Source organism: Ochotona princeps, chromosome 2, assembly GCF_030435755.1.
Source record: "Ochotona princeps isolate mOchPri1 chromosome 2, mOchPri1.hap1, whole genome shotgun sequence".
Classification (NCBI taxonomy): Eukaryota; Metazoa; Chordata; class Mammalia; order Lagomorpha; family Ochotonidae; genus Ochotona; species Ochotona princeps.
In genome coordinates, this window is record NC_080833.1 from 127,969,236 (window position 1) to 127,982,542 (window position 13,307).

A 13,307-nucleotide genomic window follows, 5' to 3' on the forward strand; every position below is an offset into this window, starting at 1 on the left:
TCCATGGTGTAGATGAACCATAGCTTTCTTATCCAATCCTCTGCTGATGGGCATTTTGGCTGCTTCCATGTTTTTGCAATTACTGATTGTGCTGCTATGAACATAGGAGTGCATGTTGGTTTCTCATAAAACAATTGTTCTGGATATATTCCTAGGAGTGCTATTGCTGGATTATACGGTATGTTGAATTTGAGTTGTTTGAATATTCTCCATACTGATTTCCATAGAGGCTGTACCAGCCTGCAGCCCCACCAGCAGTGGAGTAGGGTTCCCTTTTCCCCGCAACCTCGCCAGCAAGTGTTGTTGGTGATTTCATGTGGTCCACCCTTACTGGCGTTAGGTGGTACCTCATTGATGTTTTAATTTGAATTTCCCTTATTGCCAGGGAGCTTGAGCATTTTTTCATATGTTTATTTGCCATTTGGGATTGTTCCTTTGTGAAGTGTTTGCCCATTTCCCGTGCCCATTTCTTGAGTGGCTTGTTTATTTTGGTGTTTTGGCTGTTTTGTAATTCTTTGTATACTCTGGAGATTAGTCCTCTATCACCTATGTCGTGCGCGAAGATCTTCTCCCATTGTGTGGGTTCCTTTTTTACTTTGTTGATTGTTTCCTTTGCTGTACAGAAGCTTCTTAGTTTGATGAGGTCCCATTTGTTTATTATGGTCTCGATTTCTACTGCTTTTGGAGTCTTTTTTAGGAAGTGAGGGCCTACCCCTAAGTGTTGCAGTGTGTTTCCAACATTTTCTTCCAAAAGTTAGAAGTTTTCTGGATGTAGGTTTAGATCTTTTATCCATTTCGATTTGATTTTAGTATATGGTGAGAGATGTGGGTCTATCTTTTTGTTTCTACAGGCTATCAACCAGTTGTCCCAACAGCATTTATTGAACAGAAACCTTCCCATTTGCCTGGATTATCGTTTGTCCTTTTATCAAAGATTATTTGACTGTATCTGTGTGGGTTCCCTTCTGGTGTTTCTATTCTGCGTCATTGATCTTCCTCTCTATCTTTGTGCCAGTACCAGGCTGTTTTGATAATCACTGCCCTGTAGTATGTCCAGAGGTCAGGGACTGTGATTCCCCCTGCTATCTTCCTGTTCTTCAGGATGGTTCTGGTTATTCATGGTTTTTTGTGTTTCCAGATGAACCTTTGGATCATTGTTTCCAGTTCCATGAAGAATGTTTTTGGCAATTTGATTGGAATTGCGTTGAATGTATATATTGCTTTTGGCAATATAGACATTTTAATGATATTGATTTTACCTATCCAGGAGCATGGGATGTTACTCCATCTTTTGTGGTCTTGTTCAATTTCTTTTTTAAGTAGTTTGTAGTTTTCTTCAAATAGGTCTCCTACATTTTTGGTTAGATTTATTCCCAGATACTTCATGCATTTCCCTGTTATTTTAAATGGTATCTTGCTGGTTAGATCTTTTTCCAACTTGGGGCTATTAGCATACACTATGGCTGTTGATTTTTGTTCATTAATTTTGTACCCTGCCACTCCACCGAACTCTCATATAAGTTCTAGTAGTTTCTGTGTTGAGCCTTTTGGCTCTTCCAAATAAAGAATCATGTCATCTGCATATAGTGAGAGCTTGACTTCTTCATTTCCCATTTGGATTCTTTTGATTTCTTTTTCTTGTCTTATGGCCTCAGCGAGTACCTCTAGAACTATGTTGAATAGCAGTGGAGAAAGCGGACATCCCTGTCTTGTTCCAGATTTCAGTGGGAAGGGTTCCATTTTTTCTCCATTCAGTATGATGCTGGCATTGGTTTTTTCATATATTGCTTTGAGTATATTGTGAATTTTTCCATCTATGCTTACCTTGGTTAGGGTCTTTAGCAGGAAGTTGTGCTGGATTTTGTTGAAAGCGTTTTCTGCATCTATTGATACAATCATGTGATACTTGCTTTTCAATTTTTGGATGTGGTGTATCATATTTATGGATTTCCGAATGTTGAACCATCCCTGCATTCCAGGGATGAATCCTACTTGATCCGGATGAATGATCTGTCTGATGTGTTTTTGAATTCTATTGGCTAGGATTTTGTTGAGAATCTTAGCATCAATGTTCATCAGAGAGATAGGTCTGTAGTTTTCTTTCTCTGTAGGATCCCTGTCCGGTTTTGGGATTAAGGTAATGTTGGCTTCATAGAATGAGTTTGGAAGGGTTGCTTCCTTTTCTATTGTTTTGAAGAGTTTGTAGAGGATTGGTGTCAGTTCTGTGCGGAATGTTTTGCAGAATTCTGTAGTGAAGCCATCTGGGCCTGGGCTTTTCTTTGTTGGGAGGTCTTTAATCACTGATTCAATCTCTGCTTCAGTTATGGGTTTGTTCAGGTCGTTTGTTGCCTCTGGGCTAAGTTTTGGGCTAAGTTTTGTGTGAGTCTAAGAACTTTTCCATTTCCTGGTGGTCTTCTGATTTGTTGGAGTACAGTGCTTTGTAGTAATTTCTAATTATGTTCTTAATGGTTGTAATGTCTGTTGTTATGTTGCCTTTTTCATCTTTGATGCTGTTAATTCTTGCTTTCTCTTGTTTTTTCTTTGTCAGTCGGGCCAGTGGGGTGTCTATCTTGTTTATCTTTTCAAAAAACCAGCTTTTTGATTCATTGATTTTGTGTATGTTTTTTTTTTATTTCTATCTGGCTGATTTCCTCCCTTGTTTTGATTATTTCTTGTTTCCTGTTGTGTGTGGGGCTCATCTGCTGCTGCTTTTCCAATTCCTGGAGGTGTGTGGTTAGTTCTTGTCTTTGGCGCCTCTCTTGGGCCTTGACATGAGCTCCAATTGTGATGAATTTACCCCGTAGCACTGCTTTGGCAGTGTCCCACAAGTTTTGGAATGTTGTGTCAGGATTTTCATTGGTTTCCATAAATTTTTTGATCTCATCTTTAATTTCTTCCCTGACCCATTGTTCATTCAATAGCGTATTGTTCAACCTCCAAGAGTTTCTGTATTTCCTTGGGCTATTTGAATTGCTGATTTCCAGTTTCATTCCATGGTGGTCTGAGAGGGTACATGGTATGATCCCTATCTTTTTGAAGTTATTTAGATTTGCTTTGTGTCCTATCATGTGGTCAATCCTGGAGAAGGTGCCATGCACTGCTGAAAAAAATGTATAATCTGTGGTCTTAGGATAAAAAGTTCTATAGATGTCTATTAAGTCCAATTGTTCTAATGTATATGAGCTCTGTTGTTTCTTTGTTGAGTTTTTGTTTTGTTGATCAGTCTATAGTTGTTAGCGGAGTGTTAAGATCTCCCACTATTATTGTGTGTGTATCTGTGTCTCTCCTTAAGTCTGTAAGTAATTGCTTCACGTAGCTAGTTGCATTGGAATTAGGTGCATATATGTTCACGATTGTAATTACTTCCTGATGAATCAAACCCTTCACCATTATATGATGTCCTTCTCTGTCCTTTTTGATGTCTGTCAGCTTGAAGTCTAGGTCATCTGAGATTAGAACAGCTACTCCAGCCTTCTTTTCTCGTCCATTGGCATGAAATGTCTTTTTCCATCCCTTCACTTTAAATTTCTTAGAGGCTTTTCTGGTTAAATGTGTCTCTTGTAGGCAACATATAGTTGGGTGCTGTTTGATGATCCATTCCATTAATCTATGTCTTTTGATTGGTGAGTTTAGGCCATTTGTGTTTAGAGACAATATTGAGAGGATGTGATTTTGGGCTTCCATGAGTGTGTGTAAGTGTGCAAGTGTGTATTCGTGACTATTAGAGTTTCTGATTGGTTGACTTTCCTTGTATCGATTTTAGTGGGGAGGTCTTCCCATTTGCCATCTTTGATTTTGGTTTTCATTTTTTCTTTCTGGGTTTAGCACCTTCCTGAGGAGATTTTCCAGAGCTGGTTTCGTGTTGGTGTATTCTTCGAGTTTCTCTTTACTGTTGAAGTATTTGATTTCATTCTCAAATACAAATGAGAGCTTTGCTGGGTACATTATTCTTGGTTGGCAGTTGTTTTGTTTCAGGATTTGATAGATTTTACCCCATTCTCTCCTTGCTTGGAGCTTTTCTTCTAATAGGTTGGCTGTAATCCTGATTTGCCTTCCTCTGAAAGTTATCCTTTTTTCTTACTTGTCTTAGAATAGTTTCCTTGTATTCACTTGAAGGTAGTTTGAGGACCACATGTCTGGGTGACGATCTGTTTGGATCGAGCCTGCTGGGGGTTCTTTGACCTTCCTGGATTTGTGCTGGATTTATATTTCCAGTGTTCTGGAAGTTCTCCTGTATTATCTCATTGAGCACCCATTGCAAGCCTGTCTCCTTTTCCACTCCTTCAGGAAGGCCTATTATTCTAATATTTGATTTTTGAGGTTGTCTTTCATTTCCTGTATGGACCTATTGGCTTTCTCTAGATTTGTCTCTAACTGTTTGATGAGCTGGTGTCTTTCATTCTGATTGTCTTCCAATTCTGATATTCTGTCCTCTGCTGTGTTCATTCTGTTGGTTAGGCTTTCAATTTTGTGCTCTATATCGAGGATTCCCTTTTTGACTTGGTTTATTTCTGCAGTGACGTGGTTTTCAAATACCTTGGACTCTTCCCAACGCTTCTCACTGTCTCTGATGAATTTCATCACTAGTTTCTTAAAGTCCTTATCTGGTGTTTCCTCTGTATCTTCATCTTGCATCTCAGATATTGAGATTAGTGTTTGGTTGTATTGGGAGGGAGTGCTTGATCTTTCTTCTGGGTCATTGCTTTTTCTGATACTTCTCCTCATTGTGTTTTGCCTCCTGTTGTTTTGGGATTTTAGCATCTGACTTTTTTTGTCCACAGCCGTTGCCCTCAGTCCACTGAAGCGCCTCCCCACTCCTCAGTAGCTCCAAGAGAGTGCAGAGGGAACCGCAGCGGGGCCGTGGACTGGGGCTCAGAAGTCCCCACACCAGCTCTGAACAGTGGAACGGCTGCTAGAGCATCCAGTGGCTCTTACCGCTGGGCGTAGCCTGAGCTCCAGAGGCCGGGCAACACTTGGCAGATCCCCACGACCTGGCAGAAGTCAAGCCAGAAGGGGCACGGCCGCATGCTCCCTGCAGCCCTGCGCACCCCAGGACTCTGCTTCCAGGGTTGAGAAAGTGCAATTGAGAAAGTAGCCTCTCTCAGGCAGAATCCCCTGCTGGGCCCAGCAGGAGAGGCCAAACCAGAGCCAACTCATTGGAATTGGCGAGACTGGTTCTTCCAGCTGGAGCACCGCCCAGAAGAGTCTGTTTGTGGTAGCTGGAGGCTGCGCTGCCCATCTCAACAGAGCAGCACCTGAGAGGGAATTCCGGAGCAGCACTCCCGAGCGGGAATTCTGGAGAGCAGACTGGTGCTGAGGCCTGTGGAACTCTCCAACACAGCCCGGGGCCGGGGATCCCAAGGCTCGAGCAGCAGAGGCCCACACGGAGGAGGAAGTCCTCAGTGGGGCAATGCCCCCGAGAAGGTAAAGAAAGCCAAGCTGCGCAAGTCTCCTGCGCTGCACCACTTGGGACGCCCCGTAGGAGTCCTATGCCCCGGCTCCCACACAAGTTGGAGTGTTCAGTTCTCGCACAGCTTCCGACAGGGAGAATTCCGGGGGAGAGGGGGCACTGAGCAGGGTCAGTCTCAGTATTGTTCTCTCAGAGAGCAAAAAGCCCGAAAATTTTTTCTTTTTCGCCCCTGGCGCACTCCACCTCTCTGGGTTCCTGTGCGTCCCGGTGTCACTGGTGCCCACTCCACAACAAAGCTGCTAAGCCAGGTGCCTCTAGGGGCTTGTGTTGCTTAGAGCGCCAAGCAGTCTCACAGCTTTGGTTGCTGGAAGTTCCGCCAGGAAGGGAGCGGTCGCTGCTGCTGGTAGGGGTCTTCGCAAAAGGCAACCCATCCCGCTGTCTCCAGCCGCCCTGGGTCCTCTGGGCTTCCAGCTGATGCCCCCTTTCCCGGGATGACTCACCACGTTTTAACCAGGTCTTTGTGTTTCCTGTGTTCCTTCTCTGGATTTCTTCCCAGTTATGTGTTTCTTCTTGGATGCTTGATGTCCAGGAAGCTTCTGGCACTCCTTCCTGTGGTTCTTTGGTCCGCAGATCTCTCTCCAGCCGCACCCTGTCTCACTTTCAGTGCTTCCCTTTCTATGCCTGTCCTCTCAGGTCGGCCATTTTTTCTCCCTCTCCCAATTTCTTTTTTAAGTAGTTTGTAGTTTTCTTCAAATAGGTCTCTTACATTTTTGGTTAGATTTATTCCCAGATATTTCATACTTTTCTCTGTTATTTTGAATGGTATCTTGCTGGTTAGATCTTTTTCAATCTTGGGGCTATTAGCATACACTATGGCTGTTCATTTTTGTTCATTAATTTTGTACTCTGCCACTCTACCAAACTCTCATATAAGTTCTAGCAGTCTCTGTATTGAGGTTCTTGGCTCTTCCAAATAAAGAATCATGTCATCTGCATATAGTGAAAGCTTGACTTCTTCGTTTCCCATTTGGATTCCTTTGATTTCTTTTTCTTGTCTTATGGCCTCAGCGAGTACCTCTAGGACTATGTTGAATAGTAGTGGAGAAAGCGGACATCCCTGTCTCATTCCAGATCTCAGTGGGAAGGGTTCCATTTTTTCTCCATTCAGTATGATGCTGGCGTTCGGTTTTTCATATATTGCTTTAATTATGTTGTGGATTTTTCCATCTATGCCTACCTTGGTTAGGGTTTTTAGCAGGAAGTGGTGTTGAATTTTGTCGAAAGCTTTTTCTGCGTCTATTGATACTATCATGTGATTCTTGTTTTTCAGTTTGGGGATGTGGTGTATCACATTTATGGATTTCCGAATGTTGAACCATCCCTGCATTCCAGGGATGAATCCTACTTGATCTGGATGAATGATCTGTCTGATGTGTTTTTGAATTCTAATGGCTAGGATTTTGTTGAGAATCTTAGCATCAATGTTCATCAAAGAGATACGTCTCTAGTTTTCCTTCTCTGTTAGTTCTCTGTGTGGTTTTGGGATTAAGGTAATGTTGGCTTCATAGAATGAGTTTGGAAGGGTTGCTTCTCTTTCTATTGTTTTGAAGAGTTTGTAGATGATTGGGGTTAGTTCTGTTCGGAATGTTTTGTAGAATTCTGTAGTGAAGCCATCTGAGCCTGGGCTTTTCTTTGTTGGGAGGTCTTATTGGCTTTGTTCAGACTTGTCTCCAGCTGTTTAATGACCTGGGTATGTTCGTTTTGTGTGTCTTCCATTTCAGAGATCCTCTCTTCTGCTGTATTTATTCTGTTGTTTAGGCTCTCAATTTTGTGCTCTAAGTCAAGGATTTTACTTTTCATTTGTTGTATTTCTGAAGCTATGTGGTTCTTGAATTCCTTGAAGTCCTCCCAATTCTTCTCATTGTCTCTGACAGAGTTTAACATTATTTTTTTGAATTCCTTGTCTGGTAGATCTTCCATGTCTTCATCTTGCATCTCCAAAATAGACATTGGCTTTTGATCCTTTATTGGTGGGGTGTTGGCTCTCTCATCTGGATCATTACCTTTTTTGGTATTTCTTCCCATTGTGTTAGTGTTTCTCTTTGAAAGACCTAGGCACCAGCATGCTGAGGGGTCTCCAAGTACTATTCCATAGAGATCGGAGTCTGCAGGCATGGAGTAGCAGGGTGCGGGAATTTTCAAGGCACTTTTGTTGCGTCTCCAGAACACTGGACCTCAGGGCGCCACTTCCAGGGCCCAGCGGATTCAAAGCACACTCTCAGCTCGTCCCCTACAGGTATGCTACCACAGGGCTTGGGGGAGTAAAGGCACTCTCTGTGCTCGCCCCCTGTGCACGGGATCACAGGGCTCAGAGGATTCTAAGTGCTTTCTCAGTGTGTCCCCAGTGCCAGGGACTGCAGGGCATGGAGGTTCCAGGTGCTCTCTGGGAATGCCTCCTGCACGCAGGTCCGCAGTGCCCTTCTGGTGCGTCTCCCAAGCACGGGACTATAGGGTGTGGGGTGTTCCAGGTGCTCTCTGGAAGCGCCTCCTGCGCAGGCCCACCCACCCCAGCACTTGCAGAGGACCGACTGCCCCAGCTCTAGCACGGGACTGCCCAGCCCAGAGACATGCTGGGGTTCCTGTGGGACAGCACTGCCCAGCTGAGTGCCAGACCACAAAGGCACGGGGGAGTATTCAGTGTGCCTTTTGCCTTTCTCCTCAGTGCACAGGACTGCTATGCCTCACCTCCCAGACACAGTTTTGGCAGTTTCAAGGCACTTGCCCTGTGTCCCCAGACGCTGGAATCTCGGGGGGGAGGGGCAGAGAGATGAGCACCAAGGGTGTTCAGATTCTGTGCATGCCCCTGGGGGGCCAACTCCTGGAGCCTCCGACCCACTGTCCCCACCCAACTCACTCAAACCTCAGGTTCTTGCAGTCTGCCTCTTCCTCTGGTGGGAACCCTCGCCGTGGGTGCGTCTCCTGGCGACTGCGTCCGGTGCAGGTCCTGGCGGGTCCCAATGGGACCTGAAGACTGTGGCGGGTGCAGGTCCTGGCGGGTCCTGGCAACTAGGGTGGGCAGGTGCCAGCGCGTCCTGATGACTACAGGTCCTGATGACTGTGGGTCCTGACGGCCACAGCGTCTGCGGGTCCTGAGAACTGCGGGTCGACTGCGGCTCTCAGCAGCTGCACTCAAAAGTGACTCAGCAGGTCAGGAGTGGAAAGTCGTCTTCCCTGTCCTTCGTTTTGTTTTGTGTTGTTTTTCCCTGGTTGCTCTTCCGAGTTGTGTGGATTTTTTTGGCTCCACACTGTCCAGGAAACTTCATGTTCTTCTCCCTGTAGCTCTATGTTGCTCCACTTACGCTTTTGTCGCGTTCTAGCCCTCTCTGTCTGTGAGCTCCCTCGCAGGCTTCCTCCTATGTCGGCCATCTTGTGAGTCTCCACCCTTCGCTTTTATGTTTAGCCATATTTAAATCTAGAGCTTAATAGAGTCTAGTGAAGAAAATCTAATGGAAGACATGAATAAAAAATGTTAAATTATGAAAAGTAATCTCTTTATAATGTAATTTTATTATATTCCTAACATTTTTAATTTGTTGCTTATAAATTGATAAAACATTTGAAATTATATTCCTAATAATTGAATTTGTTGCTTATAAATTGGTATAACTTTGTGGTTTATAGATGTGTGTGCACTAGTGTATTAATTAGAAGTCCATGGAACATGCCAGCAGGTTGGCTAATGTTATTGGACATTTTAGTATAATGGCCATTATGGAAGAAATTGTTCATCATGTTAATCAAAATACTAGTAAAACAGGCTTTATGCTTCAGTGTGTAAAATGTGCAAGACCAGTATGCTTTCGGAATAGAAATGGCATTAGTTACTTAAGGAAGTAGGATTATTTTTCAATATATTTTTATTTTGAATTTTGAATTGTGTAGAACAATTTCATATAGGCTGGGATTCCCCCCAAACTCTCACCACCCGACAGATTTTCCACATTTTACTACAATGGTGTAGTCCTTCATAAGGAATCATAATTGTATTAGTCTCTTTTTTAAGTGTGTGTACCCCAACATTGTTGGTACAGACAATGTCAGACAGTCCAGCATCCCATTGTCCACACATGTCCAACAGTTTCATTGGGAATTCATCTTTAATCTGAAGGCAGGGATGTACATTCCATTATTCCCCCACATCTGTATATGATAGACCCCAGCACTCCATCACTATACATTTCCATAATTGAGAAGCATGAAACAAGGTCAACAACTGGTATGAGTTAGAACAGCCACAACGACAACAAATTACAGCACCATGAAAAAACACGCCACTGAGTAACCAACACATGAGTAACAAAAAGGAAACACAAAAGACTCTTGGGAAAAATGATGCCACTGTGTAATACATGAGCCAGTGATGAATTCGACAACAGAAAAAAGAATATTTGGAATAAACAAAACTGAAATTAAAAAATCATCATGTCAGTTCATTTTTTTTTCATTTTTTAATTATATTTTTGACAATCTTTACATACTTAATTAGGATAAAAAAGGTTCAAGGGGTATAGGGAAGTGGATAAGACTATTATTTCCATATTGATTCCTTTATGTTTAAAGGGGGGCCCACCCAATTTCCCACCCTCCCCAGATCTTGGATGTAGGGCATGCTCCGAGGTTCTTGCCCTCAAGTGGTTTTGATGGTTCACCAGTTATGAATCGCTGCCAATCTTGCTACTCCAAACATGATGAGGTCTTTGAAGAATCCACTGATTGACATAGTTCATCATAAAGTCTTCATTTGCCCAGTATTTCACTGCCAACATGTAACTGAGGTGGTTGATTGACCTGTTTGTCTTCTGTCTTTTCTTGGTTAGGGTTCTGAGTCTGGCATTTCAATTGGGGAGATCCCCAAAGAAACTTTGTCTGCGGTGTTCACAGACCAGATTCTTGTATGTACTAGTAAGTACAGGACCCAGCACAGTCCATCGCCCCGATCAGCTGGTGGTTGTGATTGCTGGGTTGGTTCTGTTTTCAGCCCCTACTTCCACTTGAACCAATGGGTATTGTAGACTAGCCTGGTTCTACCTAGTACATGCTCGGCCCTCGCATAAACCAGTGGAAGTTGCAGCCTAGTCAGAACAACCCACAATAATCCCCACCAGGCCCGCCCCCCTACCCTGGTTTGCCAGTATGTGTAGTAATAGTCCAATCTGTCCCACATTCCACTGGGCTCTCGTACATGTCAATGGGTATTAAACCCTTGTTCCATCTAACCAGCTCAACTATACAGCCCACACAGATGCTGTTGGGTATCAGTCTAGCCATCCCCAGCCCCTGTCCTAGTTTTCATGGTCTCCCATAGGCGTAGTAACCCAAGAGGGAGGAGCCCACTATTTCCCTCCCAGGCCTCTCAGACTCCTGGATTATGCACTCTCCAGGTGGTTCTGTGGTTTGACTTGACAGAATTAGACCGCTAGTGCCAGCTTCTGCCAGCTGATGCTGTGACTAAGCCCAAACAACCCTCACCCACTCTAATTTTTGTTTCCACCAGTGGGAACAATCAGTCCAGCCCGGCTTTTCCCTGATCTGGTCCGTATGAGGCGCATAGGTGTTGTAATCCTGCCTAATCTTGTCTGCCCCCATCCCAGCTCACACTGTCCAGTAGGAGTAGCTGTCCAGCAAGGGAACCACTCCTTATTCCATTGCCAGCTCTGCTCCCTCCCTTCCTGGTTATCATGTGTGCTGGTTGGGCTCTGCAGTTACATCCTGTACAGGCAACCTCCCTTTGGCATTCAGTATTGTGCATGGTTTTTTCAAGACCAAACCCGGCTTGACCCACACTGTTCTGGTAGTCAGATTCGCCAGTGGATGACGTGAACTGATTCAGCCTGGTCTGCCCCCAACCCATACCAAATGTATGCCAGTGGGAAACTTTCCATGGCCTGTTCTGGGATGTTTCCTATTAAGTTTCTTGCACTTACCTCCCGGGTCTGTGTCTTGCCAGAGGAGTTGCCCATTCTCCTCCCTCAGAACCTCTCCCAATGCCAGATTTTGCCCATACCAGGGGTCCATCAGCCAGCCCTACACAGTTCACCTAGGAGGAACAGTGGCTTTTCCTGACTGGCCTTCAACCCAAACTGGTCCTTGCTGTTGGATGCTTCAGCCAAGCCATGGCTCGTCCATACCCATACAGCTCACACATGGCTCAGTAGGGTTGAGACCTTGCCTAGTCCATCCCACATCTACCCTGGTCTTCTAGGACACCAGATGGTGTTGGAGTCTGGCCCGGCCCGGTGCATCCAATCCCAGTCCACACTTGTGCCAAGGGAGGCTACAACCATTTCCTGATCAGAATGCAGCCCCCACTCCAGGCCACGCTCCCCTTGGTGGGAACCTCAACCCAGCTAGGGTTGTCCACTTAGCTTCCCAATTGGGCCTGTTCCCAGCCATAGATTACGCGCATGCCAGTGGTTGCTCTGACTCAGCTTGGCTCAGCCCCTCACCTGTCCAGGCCTTGCCTTAGACAGTGTGACTTAGTATTCCTGCCTCATGCAGACCACTAGGTGCAAGAGCCTAGCTCGGCATGACCCATGCTCCATCCTGGTCTCTAATTTTGCTTGTGGGCTAAGGTTTGCTCAGTCCTGCCCGCTCAGCCCTGTTCCATTACCAATTGACACATTACCCAGCTGTTGGAGCTACTTTGCCCAGAATGTCCAACCCCCGGGTCTGGACCACATGTTCACCAGCTATGACTTACCAACGGAGTTTCCCAAGATCCTCCACTTAATCCATTCCCAGACCCAGTTCTCATATATGCCATTGGGTTTAGGCCAGTGCCCAATGCAGTCTGGCCTTCCATTTGGCCTATATGAGCTGGTGGACGTTGCAGCCCGGCCCACCCCACACCCTATTCAGAATGCACATTTGGGTGATGCTGCCTTGACCAGTCCAGACTGTTGTGGGTTCTTTTACCTGTGATTGATGGCAGGCTCCTTGGTCACACCTAGCTTGGTCCATCACCACCCCAACCCTCGAGCTAAGCAGTAGGGCTAGAATTTGCATAGGGTTTAGCCCACACATCCCCCACAGAATCTATCCCCGGATATGGTTCTCGAGTGCTAGTTAATTTCTTGGCTCTGCTTTAAGTGACCAGTCTCCTGATCTATCATCATGTCAGGTAACAGGTTATGATTCTGCTGGACAAGCCCCGAGTCATAGATTTGGAATGGACTGGTATTTGGTGGTCAGCATTGTTCAGTGATTACAAGTTTTTCAAAGGAAGAGTTACTGTCGTTGGGAATCTATACGACTGATTCACATCCTAGAAGCTCAGTGGGTTCAAACTGGCGCTACCTAAGCAGCGTTTCAAAGAACCAAAACCGCAGATCTGCCCTGCCCAGGTGGTCAGCAGTGTGAGTCTGGCACCAAATGGTGCACTGGCCACCCGGGGACAGCTCATGATGGTTGGCGTATGGGATCCAGGCATGAGATGCACCGTTCTGAGACCCACCAGCAGTCAGGAGGCTGCTGGAAGTTTAAACTCCTAGGCTCAAGGTCGCGCCCCTCCCCACTCCCATTCACCACCCAATGAGGGTGGCGGGTGGGCCCTGGACCTGCCCAGCCATGGAGACCTTCCTGCTCAGTGTACTCACCCAAAAGGGAGCAGCCCTTCAGAGCCCAGGCAGGCCTGGGGACACCTCACCACGTGTATGTGGTGGCTGGCATCTGGGATCCAGGCATGAGATGCCTCGTCCTGAGACCCACCACCCATGTCAGTTCTTATTCGCCACCATACATACCCACTCCTTTCCCTTGGAACTTCCATGCACCTGCTCTGGTTCTGTATAAACCTCAGTCATCTTGCTCTCATTGACTCTTTTTTTTTTAAAGATTT